The sequence below is a fragment of the Littorina saxatilis genome, linkage group LG7, assembly GCF_037325665.1.
Source record: "Littorina saxatilis isolate snail1 linkage group LG7, US_GU_Lsax_2.0, whole genome shotgun sequence".
NCBI lineage: Eukaryota > Metazoa > Mollusca > Gastropoda > Littorinimorpha > Littorinidae > Littorina > Littorina saxatilis.
In genome coordinates this window covers 17,880,622-17,895,621 of record NC_090251.1, presented here as the reverse complement: position 1 = coordinate 17,895,621, position 15,000 = coordinate 17,880,622, and the positions used below count along the sequence as shown (strand labels likewise).

The following is a 15,000-nucleotide window of genomic DNA, read 5'->3' as shown; positions in this document are numbered from 1 at the left end:
CAGACAGACAGAAGGACAGACAGACAGACAGATTGAGAGGGGAAAAAAAGAAAAGAAAAAACAAGAAAGACCACTTATTAGAATATATTCAATTATTCTGGCATGCAACGTAACCTCACAACCTTTAATTGTGCACGTCTACCATAATTATGAATTTGAGGAACTACTTACTCTCTTTCGCGGAATAATGCGTACATGATCCATGTTGTTCTCTGCTTTTTCGCATGAATGCGCTAGACACTTTTCTCTTTCTGTCTCCGCTCCTTTCTCTTTTTAAATTTAGTCAAGTTTTGACTAAATGTTTTAACATAGAGGGGGGAATCGAGACGAGGGTCGTGGTGTATGTGTTTCTGTCTGTCTGTCTGTCTGTCTGTGTGTGTGTGTGTAGAGCGATTCAGACTAAACTACTGGGCCGATCTTTATGAAATTTGACATGAGAGTTCCTGGGTATGATATCCCCGGACGTTTTTTTTCATTTTTTCGATAAATACCTTTGATGACGTCATATCCGGCTTTTTGTAAAAGTTGAGGCGGCACTGTCACACCCTCATTTTTCAATCAAATTGATTGAAATTTTGGTAAAGCAATCTTCGACGAAGCCCGGGGTTTGGTATTGCATTTCAGCTTGGTGGCTTAAAAACTAATGAGTGAGTTGGGTCATTAAAAATCGGAAACTTGTAATTAAAATTATTTTTTTTATTAAACGATCCAAAAATAATTTCATCTTATTCTTCGTCATTTTCTGATTCCAAAAACATATACATATGTTATATTTGGATTAAAAACAAGCTCTGAAAATTAAAAATATAAAAATTATGATCAAAATTAAATTTCCGAAATCGTTTTAAAAACTATTTCATCTTATTCCTTGTCGGTTCCTGATTCCAAAAACATATAGATATTATATGTTTGGATTAAAAACACGCTCAGAAAGTTAAAACGAAGAGAGGTACAGTAAAGCGTGCTATGAAGCACAGCGCAATCGCTACCGCGCCAAACAGGCTCGTCACTTTCACTGCCTTTTGCACTAGCGGCGGACTACGTTCAGTTTCATTCTGTGAGTTCCACAGCTTGACTAAATGTAGTAATTTCGCCTTACGCGACTTGTTTTTTTATGTCTCCCTCTTGCTATGTTTCTTTTCTCCCTTTCCCTTCTCCTTTCTCCTTTGTCTTACTCTATGTTTTATTTGCTGTGATTTTGTTTCATAGTACAGTGGAACCCACCGGCACGGTTGGCCCAGTGGTAAGGCGTCCGCCCCGTGATCGGGAGGTCGTGGGTTCGAACCCCGGCCGGGTCATACCTAAGACTTTGAAATTGGCAATCTAGTGGCTGCTCCGCCTGGCGTCTGGCATTATGGGGTTAGTGCTAGGACTGGTTGGTCCGGTGTCAGAATAATGTGACTGGGTGAGACATGAAGCCTGTGTTGCGACTTCTGTCTTGTGTGTGGCGCACGTTATATGTCAAAGCAGCACCGCCTTGATATGGCCCTTCGTGGTCGGCTGGGCGTCAAGCAAACAAACCAACAAACAGTGGAATCCCTCTTTTTAAGACCCCCAATTTAATTAAGACTTCCCCCCTTTTTGGAGACCTTGATTTTGTTTTACATTTTCTGTTCATAACAACTGTAAATTGACCCCCATTTTAAGACTCCCTTCTCTTCAAGACCTGCTTTTCTCAGATTTTTGGAGGTCTTAAAAGGGGGGTTCCACTGTATATCAGTATTGTTACACCCGCTATCATGATGGTCAGTGCCATTTTTAGTCTGTCTGGGTCACGTCATTTTATAAGCGTTCACTTGAGTTCGTTCCCCTAATTCTTTTCCATTTTTAGTACTGTACGTATTATGTTTCAAGAAAATCAAATCTTGTTTAAACTAAAAAAAACCAAAAAACAAGTCGCGTAAGGCGAAAATACAACATTTAGTCAAGTAGCTGTCGAACTCACAGAATGAAACTGAACGCAATGCAACGCAGCAAGACCGTATACTCGTAGCATCGTCAGTCCACCGCTCATGGCAAAGGCAGTGAAATTGACAAGAAGAGCGGGGTAGTAGTTGCGCTGAGAAGGATAGCACGCTTTTCTGTACCTCTCTTCGTTTTAACTTTCTGAGCGTGTTTTCAATCCAAACATATCATATCTATATGTTTTTGGAATCAGGAACCGACAAGGAATAAGATGAAAGTGTTTTTAAATTGATTTCGAAAATTTAATTTTGATCATAATTTTTATATTTTTAATTTTCAGAGCTTGTTTTTAATCCAAATATAACGTATGTATATGTTTTTGGAATCAGGAAATGATGGAGAATAAGATGAGCGTAAATTTGGATCGTTTTATAAATTTTTTTTTTAACAATTTTCAGATTTTTAATGACCAAAGTCATTAATTAATTTTTAAGCCACCAAGCTGAAATGCAATACCGAAGTCCGGGCTTCGTCGGAGATTACTTGACCAAAATTTCAACCAATTTGGTTGAAAAATGAGAGCGTGACAGTGCCGCCTCAACTTTCACGAAAAGCCGGATATGACGTCATCAAAGACATTTATCAAAAAAATGAAAAAAACGTCTGAGGATATCATACCCAGGAACTCTCATGTCAAATTTCATAAAGATCGGCCCAGTAGTTTAGTCTGAATCGCTCTACACACACACACACAGACAGACAGACAGACAGACAGACACACATACACCACGACCCTCGTCTCGATTCCCCCCTCTATGTTAAAACATTTAGTCAAAACTTGACTAAATGTAAAAAAGGTGACAGAGAAGGAGAAAGAGACAGAAAAAGAGAGGTTATATAATTTAAGTAACACGCGTCTGTTAGTCAGTGTATGATAATGCGCACGGCTTTTTTCCATATTCATTTCCAAGGCTTGTTTGACTGTCTCCTACATTTGTGTTTTCCTTTTGACGAATTACTGTATTATGTTGCAAGAAAATAAAATCTTACTTAAACCCAAAAGACATAGATAGGAAGGAGAAAGAGACAGAAAAGAGAGGTTATATATGATATATCCTTGAGGAGAGTCTGATGCTCCCAATAGGCTGTCTGTGAAGGGATACTTTTCTTTCTCTCTCTCTTTCTCTGCTAAGAGATTTTAACAAAATTTTAATTTAATCTCGGAAGAAAGTCTCTGCTGACTTTCAATTGTTTTTTTCTCACAATTTCTGATGTTTTATATATATATATACATCTTATATATATATAAGTAACACGCGTCTGTTAGTCGGTGTATAACTATGTACGCGGCATTTTTCCAAATTCATGTTCAAGGCTTGCTCTTTTGTTTTCCCTTTTACATATGACTGTATTATGATAATTCCAAAAAATAAAATCTTGTTTAAACCCCGAAGGCATACGTACATGTGAAGAAAGAGAGAAAAAAGAGAGGTTATATACAAGTAACACGCGTCTGTTAATTAGCTTTGTCGGTGTATAATCATGAGCACTGCATTTTTCCATAATTATTGTGAAGGCTTGTTTGAATGTCTCCTACGGTTTTGTCCTTCGCCGTCATTGTTCGTTGAACTCAAACATACTGACCTCGGCATCATTTTTCTGAATACTTTTTTGAATGTTTTTATTCAGGAAACGCTTCCTGGATATATATATATATATATATATATATATATATATATATATATAAAACATCAGAAATTGTGAAAGAAACAATTGAAAGTCAGCAGAGACTTTCTTCGAGATTTGTTAAAATCTCTTAGCAGAGATAGAGAGAGAAATAAGTATCCCTTCACAGACAGCCTATTGGGAGCATCAGACCCTCCTCAAGGGGGACCAAGATTTACAAGATTTATGATTTAATATATATATAGAGAGAGAGAGAGAGAGAGAGAGAGAGAGAGAGAGAGAGAGAGAGAGAGAGAGAGAGAGAGAATGAATTATGAATATAGGTAGCACAACAACAACAACAACAAAAAAATGCACCACAACCCTCAATTTCTCCGTGTGAGATGATAAAGTGAATTTGATTTGATTTGATTTGATTTGATAACTATTGTTAATCTCACCTGTGTTGTTTACAACACCTGTGTTGTAGCCTAGACAAATTGCCGCCCTTTGATGTCAGCCATGACACATTAGTGTGACACATTGGCCTCACTCTTATAGCACCACACTCATCCTATCGGCGTCATCATCTATGTAATGCATTCTTGCATACAGTGGGACCCCCCTTAAAAGGCCTCCAATATTTAGAAGTCCGAGATTTTCACTTTACTTTAATATATCGAAAATGAAATATCTAAATCAACATGATTTCCGAAAAGGCTTCAAAATCTTCAGGAAAATCAGGTTAAAAAAGGTTATTTTCAAATAGAGGTAAATTTACAAACTTTATGAGTAACAAATCTGTACAAGGGAGGTCTTAAAATGGGGGAATTCTCAAATGGGGGAATTCTCAAATGGGGGGATTCTCAAATCGGGGGGTCTCGAACACTGGGTTCCACTGTATAGGCTGCGTTTGCTTAAAGGACGACATTAGTGTGTGTGTGTGTGTGTGTGTGTGTGTGTGTGTGTGTTTGTGTGTGTGTGTGTGTGTGTGTGTGTGTTTATGTGTGTGTGTGTTTGTGTGTGTGTGTGTGTGTGTGTGTGTGTGTGTGTGTGTGTGTGTGTGTGTGCGTGTGTGTGTGTGTCTTTTGTTGTGCATGTTTAAAATCTACTTAAAGGGGCTGGTTGTGCGTCATTCGCAGTTTGACTTGTTTGTTCGATCAAGATTTGACTATTTCTGGGTTTTTCTTCTTATCATTTTGACTTACTTTTAGCATTAACTACCGGTCACTGACAATTTTTCTTCACAGTCTAGAAACATACTCAAGGAGACAGCTTCTTTTTCAGAAAATAAGAGAAGTGCTAGGCAGCGACAGAAAGGATAATTTGCACAGGGACAAAATCCGAAATTTGCAACAACTGCATGTTTTGAAAATATATTTGGACGGCTACATGCAAGTCTTTGTTTGTCCTTTCTTAGTCTTGACTTTGTTATTTATATACCAAAGTAACTGAAATTGCCTCACTAAGAATAATGATGAGTGTCTTATTGTAGATACCTCGTTTTACCAAAGTAGCTGATTTTGCCGAACTTAATATAATGATGAGTGTCTTATCGTAGATACCTTCTTTTGCCAAAGTAGCTGATTTTGCCGAACTTAATATAATGATGAGTGTCTTATCGTAGATACCTTCTTTTGCCAAAGTAGCTGATTTTGCCTAACTTAATATAATGATGAGTGTCTTATCGTAGATACCTTCTTTTGCCAAAGTAGCTGATTTTGCCGAACTTGATATAATGATGAGTGTCTTATCGTAGATACCTTCTTTTGCCAAAGTAGCTGATTTTGCCGAACTTAATATAATGATGAGTGTCTTATAATTGTAGATACCTCGTTTTACCAAAGTAGCTGACTTTTCCTAACTTAACATAATGATGAGTGTCTTGTTGACTTTATGATGTCCATATTAAAATACTTCTCTTCCCGCGACAAGTTTAGATCGTGACTTACACGCGAAGGCAAGTGAACAGCCCAGATGCTCTCTGTGTTTTGTTTGTTCGTTCATGGGCTGAATCTCCCACGGCTTTTACGTGTATGACCGTTTTTACCCCGCCATTTAGGCAGCCATACGCCGCTTTCGGAGGAAGCATGCTGGGTATTTTCGTGTTTCTATAACCCACCGAACTCTGACATGGATTACAGGATCTTTTTCGTGCGCACTTGGTCTTGTGCTTGCGTGTACACACGGGGGTGTTCGGACACCGCGGAGAGTCTGCACACAAAGTTGACTCTGAGAAATAAATCTCTCGCCGAACGTGGGGACGAACTCACGCTGACAGCGGCCAACTGGATACAAATCCAGCGCGCTACCGACTGAGTTACATCCCCGCCCAGGCTCTCTGTGCATTGTGGACATTTTTGTGTGAATAATGTTGTTGAAGAAACTAGTGGCTTTAAAAAACAAACAACATCATATACATATAAACATTCTAAATCACCACAGCAAGCAGTCAGGGTGTTGACTGTGGGTATGTGACGAAGTGGAGGAATGGAGCATGGTCCGTGTAAAAGCCTGGCAAGCTGAGATCGATATGGTGCGCAGGACTGTTTTTACGGGAAAGGGTGTGCCTTTAATAATGATCATCCCCACTTCCCACTGTTTCCCCGCTAGTCAGCTGCCAGATGTATTCAGTGATTATTTTATCAATAAGGTTTCAGATATTCGTTCTGAACTTGATCAGATGGGTGCACATTCTGCTTCTTCCAGTCATGTTGATGTTCCCACTGATTGTTCTTTTCCATCATTTCAACCAATCAGTGAAAAAGACCTTAGATCCATTATTCTAAAGTCCAAACCAACAACTTGTCCACTTGATGCCACACCCACACCACTGCTTTTTGAGAATCTTGATGTGTTGTTGCCAACTCTTACTCAAATTGTCAATGATAGCCTGTTATCTGGTGTTTTTCCATCACTGTTCAAAACTGCACTTGTCAAACCACTTCTCAAAAAACCAAGTCTTGATGTCAATATTTTGAAGAACTATCGTCCTGTATCTAATTTATCATTCTTGTCCAAAGTTTTTAAAAAGGTAGTTTTGAAGCAGCTGTTGTCATATTTGAACACCCATGATTTGATCTCGCACTCTCAGTCCGCTTATCGCCCTTCTCACTGTACTGAAACAGCCCTACTTAAAGTAATCAGTGACATTCTGTCTGCTCTGGATGGTGGTGATGTGTCAGTGCTTACCCTACTTGACCTTTCTGCAGCGTTCGACACGATTGACCATGTCACGCTTCTCCATAGACTTCAGACTCTGTACGGCATATCCGGTCCACCGCTAGCATGGCTTGAGTCCTATCAATCAATCAATCAATCAATCAATGAAGCTTATATCGCGCATATTCCGTGGGTACAGTTCTAGGCGCTCTGCAGTGATGCCGTGTGAGATGAAATTTTATACGGCCAGTAGATTGCAGCCATGTCGGCGCATATTTACCTTTCACGGCCTTATTCCAAGTCACACGGGTATGGTAGACAATTATTAACTGTGCCTAAGCAATTTTGCCAGGAAAGACCCTTTTGTCAATCGTGGGATCTTTAACGTGCACACCCAATGTAGTATACACGGGGGGTGGTTCGGACACCGAAGAGAGTCTGCACACAAAGTTGACTCTGTGAAATAAATTTCCGCCGAACCTGGGATCGAACTCGCGCTGACAGCGGCCAACTGAATACAAATCCAGCGCGCTACCAACTGAGCTATATCCCCGCCTATCTCATTGGCAGGACTCAGGCTGTGCTTGTCGATGGCCAGATGTCTGCTCCAGCCCCACTTTCTTTCGGTGTTCCTCAAGGTTCAGTACTCGGTCCCACCCTTTTCATCATGTACACTAAGCCCCTATCCACACTGATTCAAAACCATTCTGTTTTAAATCAGTCTTTTGCTGATGACACCCAGCTGTATAAACCCAGTCCCCCTGCAGAGACACAAACCGCCATCCAGACCATTCAGACATGCATCACTGATGTTAAATCTTGGATGGTCGATAACAAACTTAAGCTGAATGATGATAAGACTGAAGTCTTACTGTGCAAAAAGAAGAACACTACATTTCCCTCTCCCCAACCTGTTTCTGTTCAAATAGGCAACACCGACATTCTTTTCTCACCATCAGCTAGAAACCTTGGATTCACCCTTTCATCTGACATGACCCTTAACAAACATATATCTTTAGTCTGTAGAGCAGCTTATTTTGAGCTTTGTAAGATCAGCACCATTCGCCACACACTCTCCTCTCAAACAACTAACACTCTTGTCTGTGCCTTTGTTCTTTCTAAACTTGACTACTGCAACTCTCTTCTCTCTGGCTGTCCTCTGTACCTCCTGCATAAACTACAAAAAGTCCAAAACTCGGCAGCACGCCTCATTCTGAAAGCACGAAAACGAGATCACGCAACACCACTTCTTCACACACTGCACTGGTTACCTATTCAAGCCCGCATTGACTACAAACTGTCCACCCTCTGCTTTAACTTCTTTTCTGGCTCGTCTCCTGCGTACTTCTCTGAACTCCTCACCGTCTATTCTCCAGCAAGACAACTCCGTGCCTCTTCTGACTGTCGCATCCTCACCATTCCACACACCAAAACCAAAACATACGGACAACGCACTTTTACTTTCTGCGCACCCACACAATGGAATTCTCTCCCCTTTCACATCCGCCACTCTCAGTCACCCCAAGCATTCAAACGAGCACTTAAAACGCACCTCTTCAAGAAATACAATCCCTGATTTTGTTTTTTCAGTCCATCAGTAGTGTATTTGTTGTTTTTAGTGATAATGTGATAATGTATATAAACATCTAGGGCTGTTTTCAGTATTGTTGATAACATGTTCTGCTTGATCAAGGGTATTCAGCTGGTATTTCCTTGTTTTCACTACCTATTTTATTCATGTTTTTATTACTTAGTTAGTGGAAGAATCTTTTGTAATGTATGTTTGATGGTGTATGCTTTTAATTAAGTGTTGCTGACTATGAATGTAGATGTAAATGCTTGTATAACTGTGTTTTAATTTTAAATGTGTCAAGCGCAAAGAGCATAATTGTAAAGTTATGATGTTGCGATATATAAATGCTCATTTATTATTATTATTATTATTATTATTATTATTATTGTAATCAAAAACAAGAAAGGTAATTTGTTGGAACGTTTGTTATTGACAAAACAATACGTTACAATCACAAAATATATGTCGACCCAACGGTCTTTTAAGTGCACAGACAAACAATAAGTAACAAGAACTTAGCTTTGTTGAGTTTTTGGCCGCTTGCTGGTAAACCGCAAGCGAATGAAGTGTTTTTGGATTTGATCATCTTGTAAGAAACAGCTTACCTTTGGGTGTCACGAACGTGTCGTCTCCATGTAGGTTTTTGTGATCGCTGCGGATACAATGCCGTTCGGACAATTATAAAACATTCCAAGAGTGAAGAAAATAACCAAGGCGGCACTTTGAATGTTTTAATATAATTTATATGAAAAAGTCCTCAGACTTTATTAGCAAGATCTAGATCAGCATTTTTCAGGACGTGTACGGGAACGTGTACGGGTAACGTCATCAAAACTAGTTTTTACGTCACGCGTTTGCCAAGATGTGCAGTCTTGGTGGGAGCAAAACAACGTATGCATTTGGAACATTGGAGAAAAAAGTGAGTCACGGGTGACGCAATATCTACACGTACACGTACAGGTCTGTGCTACACGTTCGACCACCTTGAACACTGTATTGTATGTTATAGGGTGTTTATACCGATCGCCTTACACACAAAAAACCCATTAGATCGGTCTTTGAACCAGAACTGAATATAACAAATGTTAACCTGATTGTGATCTATGCATGGTATTGTGTTTATCATGGCTGAATGAATGGGGGAAAACACACACACACGCACACACACACACACACCCACACACACCCACACCCACACACACTCACACACACACACACCCACACACACCCACACCCACACACACACACTCTCACACACACACACACACACACACACCCACACACACACACACACCCACACACACACACACACCCACACCCACACCCACACACACACACACTCACACACACACACACACACACACACACACACACACACACACACACACACACACTCAAACAGCTGAATCGGGTTTTTTTGCTCAGAACAAATGTAATGTTTTCTGTACGTTAGAGTGTTTATTGTGTCTGGCTATTAAATCTTTGAACCCAGACTGACTGGATGCTACGCAATCGATCTAATCTTTTCAACAATAATCAAAAACAAGTCGCGTAAGGCGAAAATACAACATTTAGTCAAGTAGCTGTCGAACTCACAGAATGAAACTGAACGCAATGCCATTTTTCAGCAAGACCGTATACTCGTAGCATCGTCAGTCCACCGCTCATGGCAAAGGCAGTGAAATTGACAAGAAGAGCGGGGTAGTAGTTGCGCTAAGAAGGATAGCACGCTTTTCTGTACCTCTCTTTGTTTTAACTTTCTGAGCGTGTTTTTAATCCAAACATATCATATCTATATGTTTTTGGAATCAGGAACCGACAAGGAATAAGATGAAAGTGTTTTTAAATTGATTTGGACAATTTAATTTTGATAATAATTTTTATATATTTAATTTTCAGAGCTTGTTTTTAATTGGAATATAACATATTTATATGTTTTTGGAATCAGAATATGATGGAGAATAAGATAAACGTAAATTTGGATCGTTTTATAAATTTTTATTTTTTTTTAGAATTTTCAGATTTTTAATGACCAAAGTCATTAATTAATTTTTAAGCCACCAAGCTGAAATGCAATACCGAAGTCCGGGCTTCGTCGAAGATTACTTGACCAAAATTTCAACCAATTTGGTTGAAAAATGAGGGCGTGACAGTGCCGCCTCAACTTTCACGAAAAGCCGGATATGACGTCATCAAAGACATTTATCAAAAAAATGAAAACAACGTTCGGGGATTTCATACCCAGGAACTCTCATGTCAAATTTCATAAAGATCGGTCCAGTAGTTTAGTCTGAATCGCTCTACACACACACACACACACACAGACACACGCACATACACCACGACCCTCGTCTCGATTCCCCCCTCGATGTTAAAACATTTAGTCATAACTTGACTAAATGTAAAAAGCTGCGAGACAGATATATATTACGACTCAATGGATTGCCCGCATTCCCTGCGCCTTTCACAGTTGCCTTTTTTAAATGTTTTTCTTATTTTTTTTACTCGTTCCAAGCGCCTTTTCATTATTTCAATTTTTTTCCCTGACACGCGCAATATTGGACCCCGCTGCACTACGACAGCGTGAGCGATGTGTTCTCTTTTTTTTTACACCACTGCTTCACACGCAGCGCGCACTGTTCCTAAAATGTAAACAATCGTTGATATTGCCGAAGAGTAAAATTTAATGAATTTTCTGGACTGTTAAAAGATCAAACAGAATGACATATTTTCTGACATGCATTTAAGCGCCGTATTGATTCACAACATGCAATATATATATAATATTGTACTCGTTTGTGAAATTGTGAAAGAAACAATTGAAAGTCAGCAGAGACTTTCTTCCGAGATTTGTTAAAATCTCTTAGCAGAGAAAGAGAGAGAAATAAGTATCCCTTCACAGACAGTCTATTGGGAGCCTCAGACCCTCCTCAAGGGGGACCGAGCTCTCTCTCTCTATATATTTGATTGGAGTATATACTGATATATTTGTGTGTGTGTGTGTGTGTGTGTGTGTGTGTATGTGTGTGTGTGTGTGTGTGTGTTCGTGTTTGTTCGTGTGTGCGTGTGTGTGTGTGTGTGTGTGTGTGTGTGAATTTGAGGCTGACACACACACACACACACACACACACACACACACACACACACACACACACACACACACACACACACACACACACACACACACACACAGAGGATACGATACTGAAACTTACATACGTAAGTATGACAGAGAAGAAACTGACGAACATTTGCACACCATTCACGACAATTAATTTGCATTTCTAGACAGAGACAGACAGACAGACAGACAGACAGACAGACAGACAGACAAATAGACACATAGCAAATAAACAGACAGCCAGACCCACAGACAGTCATGTACACGCCACCACCACAACCACAATACTACAACACAACGGATCACACCAACAGAAAACAACAAAAACAACAGCAGCAACAACACCGATCACCATACCTGTATTGGTGCGCTCCACTGATTAAGAAGACACTGAGGTGTTCTCGGGCAGGTATACAGCACAGGTAACAGTGACACAGTCAGCCTCCCCGAGGCGATGTCAGTCTATGAATTCCTCCTCCTCCTCTATCGTGGCTTCTTATTATTATGACGAGGTTTTCAGTTCTTGTGGTTATGCGACGGCGCATCGACCTACGCAACGAGAATCATCCAATACCTTGATTATTATTCGCCGTACTCTCCCGCGGTAGATTCTATTCGTGCAACTTCGGAGCGACAGTCCACTTTTTGCCTCTGGCTTTGGTATGTAGTCTGACGCAAGTTTTAATTGTTCACAGCACTTTATTCTTCAGGAATGTTTTTCCCCCCTGCTATTGCAGACGAAAGAAGCAATGGTTATCGGTCACAAACACTGCGAGTTCAGTTCTGACACGAGCCAGGCTAAAGCTGAAGAATTGCAGGATTGAAAGGCAAACACAAGAAATCTTCTGCAGACAGATTTGTAGTTTCGATTCGTTCAGGCTAACTGCTGCTGGTACTACTTTCTGCAGACAGATTTGTAGTTTCGATTCGTTCAGGCTAACTGCTGCTTGTGCTACTTTCTGCAAGCAGCGTTATGCCATGACTGAGTGTGTCACTAATGCTAAACAAGGTAGTAGTAGAGTCCTCCCGGTAACGTACGCATGCGTAACCGGCGACGTATGGGCAGAGAAGCCTAATAGGAAAAACACAAACACACCCGTACACGCACACACGCGCGCGACAGCTAAACTCAAACGCAAGATCAACTCTCGTCTCTCGTCGTCTGTTTTTCAGAGTAACGTGTGTGTGTGTGTGTGTGTGTGCGTTAATCGTTTGTCTGTGTGAGTGTCAAAGAGTAGTGGAGCGTGCGTGCCTTGTGATCGAGACACTTCACCAAAGCTCCGTTCCAAGAAACTAACAGACGACACAGGCAACCACTTGGTTTTACCAGGGAACGCGCGTTGTTCAGCGTGAAAGACCCTCTCACGTAAAAGAGATAAAGCAGTTGTAAGGGAGGAGGGGGGGGGGGTCAGGGGAGGGGGGTTGGGGTTATGGGGCGCAGGTAAGGCGAAGAGAAAGTTGGAGAAGGGGTGAGGGGGGGGGGGGGCGTGTGTGTGTGTGTGTGTGTGTGTGTGTGAGGGGCACAGGTAAGACAGGGAGAGAGTTGGAGAAGGAGTGTAAGGGTGTGGTGGTTGGGAGGTGGATTTTAGACACTTCAAGTTATGGGCAATGCATGATAGACAAACGAACCGAGACTGGTAAATTCAGTGATCCGTGCCGCTGTAGCGGTGTGGTTCTCCGTGTCTCTGTTCCGTGCGAAGGTGTTTCGGGTCACGGACTCAGTGTCGCGCGCCCATGTCTCGGTTACAACCACAGGGGCTTATTTCAAAGCGCCGGTCGATTATTATTATTACTCCTTTAAGGAATAATAATAACACTTTTCTCTGTAAATCCCTTAGTGCACTGGGATGTCTCAATAACTTAAATAATAATAATAATAATAATAATTGTCAGTAAGTACTGGTGTCACATGACTGATGTGAACCAGTTGATTGGCTAATGGCGATGCGCTTAAATCAGTTAGTGCACCAAGAGTGCGCTAACTTTTCCACAGAGCGTATTCTTACGCCCTTTGCCAAAGCGAGACTGTACTCTCATCCTCAGAATTAATTAATGACATGTAGCTTATATTCTCCACTTATTATACCAAAATAATAACCATTCATTTCCTGCGGCTCAAAGCTGAAGTGCTTTTTTTTCTGACAGATCGCAGGCGCCTGTGCCACAGTGAAGCTCACTGATCTAAAAATAGAAGCGGCTGTGTCTCTTCCACAATGGTCTCTTCTCGTTTTGACTTGCAAAGATTCTTCTCATATGCCGCGTTATTAGCATGTCGCTTATTTTCTTTCTTTCTTTGGTGTTTAACGTCGTTTTGAACCGTTCAAGGTTATATCGCGACGGATGTCGCTTATTAACCACATTACCAAATGATGAGTTTGTATAACATTCTCAGCGGCAAACAGAAAACACAAGTGTTATTCCGATAACGTACCAGCTAGACCAGCATTGGAAGTCGACTCTGTCATACGTAGCAGACTACACTGAAATACGACTGCATCAGTTCAGTAAATGAAGGGTTTCCGAATTATTATTTCAAGGCAACAACAATCGGAATCAAAAACATGTAGGGTTAAGAACGTTCTTACCATGTATAAAACTTATTACCAGCCTGCCTCATGCGTGCAGACGATCAATTTTTGTTTTTGAAAAGAGATTGCAGTGCAGAGGTTCGATTGCCCTAGCCGCCTAGCAGACGACATAAACCCCGCTCAGCAAATTAGCATGTTGGGCAAATGTGAACAAACAAACGATGTTTATATAATACGTGTAGGGTTCACAGCATTCTTACCGTTCATATATAGTACCAGACTCCCCGATGAGTGAAGATACAACACGAGAAACATACCACATTTACTTTGAAAATGTGCTAACCGTGGCCTTGGAGTCAATTCAAGGGACATCACTCTGCACAGTCAATCTGTCGAAGCTCGATGAAGGTTTCGAATCGCAAATAACTAAGAGCACAGTCCTTTCTCTGAGTGCGTGGGTTCTCTATGAAAGATCATCACTTTTTAGCGTAACACTACCCTGGATTTTACCAACAGATAATAAAACAAGAGTTTGCGTGTGACGAAAACACGACACACTTGAGACAGCCCACACAAAAGTAGATCTGACACAAACCTGACCACACAGTTACGCCTATCCAAATGCGTGTAGCAAAATGTGCGTTTTGAATCTTCTTTTTTCTCTGGCGGTACTGACAATATCGTTATTGAAACAATCCCAGTGCACTAAGGGATTTATAGAGCAAATCTTGAAAATAATAGTGACTTTTCTCGATTTTCTCTATAAATCCCTTAGTGCACTGGGATGTCTCAATAACTTAAATAATAATAATAATAATAATTTTCAGTAAGTACTGGTGTCACATGACTGATGTGAACCAGTTGATTGGCTAATGGCGATGCGCTAAAACTGTTAGCGCACTCTTGGAGTGCGCTAACTTTTCCACAGAGCGTATTCTTCCGCCCTTTGCCTAAGCGAGACTGTACTCTCATCCTCAGAATTAATTAATGACATGTAGCTTATATTCTCCACAATACCAAAATACCATAAATTTCCTGCTTCTCAA

General features: G+C 40.7%; 1 protein-coding gene across 1 annotated transcript in view; it reads right to left on the bottom strand.

The window, feature by feature from the left end:
- LOC138970831 (ETS-related transcription factor Elf-3-like) overlaps positions 1–12,701 on the bottom strand; it is a 94,729-nt gene extending 82,028 nt beyond the window's left edge. The window contains exon 1 of the mRNA XM_070343369.1: positions 11,784–12,701. The gene's annotated coding sequence lies outside the window, so the exon portion shown is untranslated. The remainder of the gene's footprint in view (positions 1–11,783) is intronic.
- Positions 12,702–15,000: the final 2,299 nt, after the last annotated feature.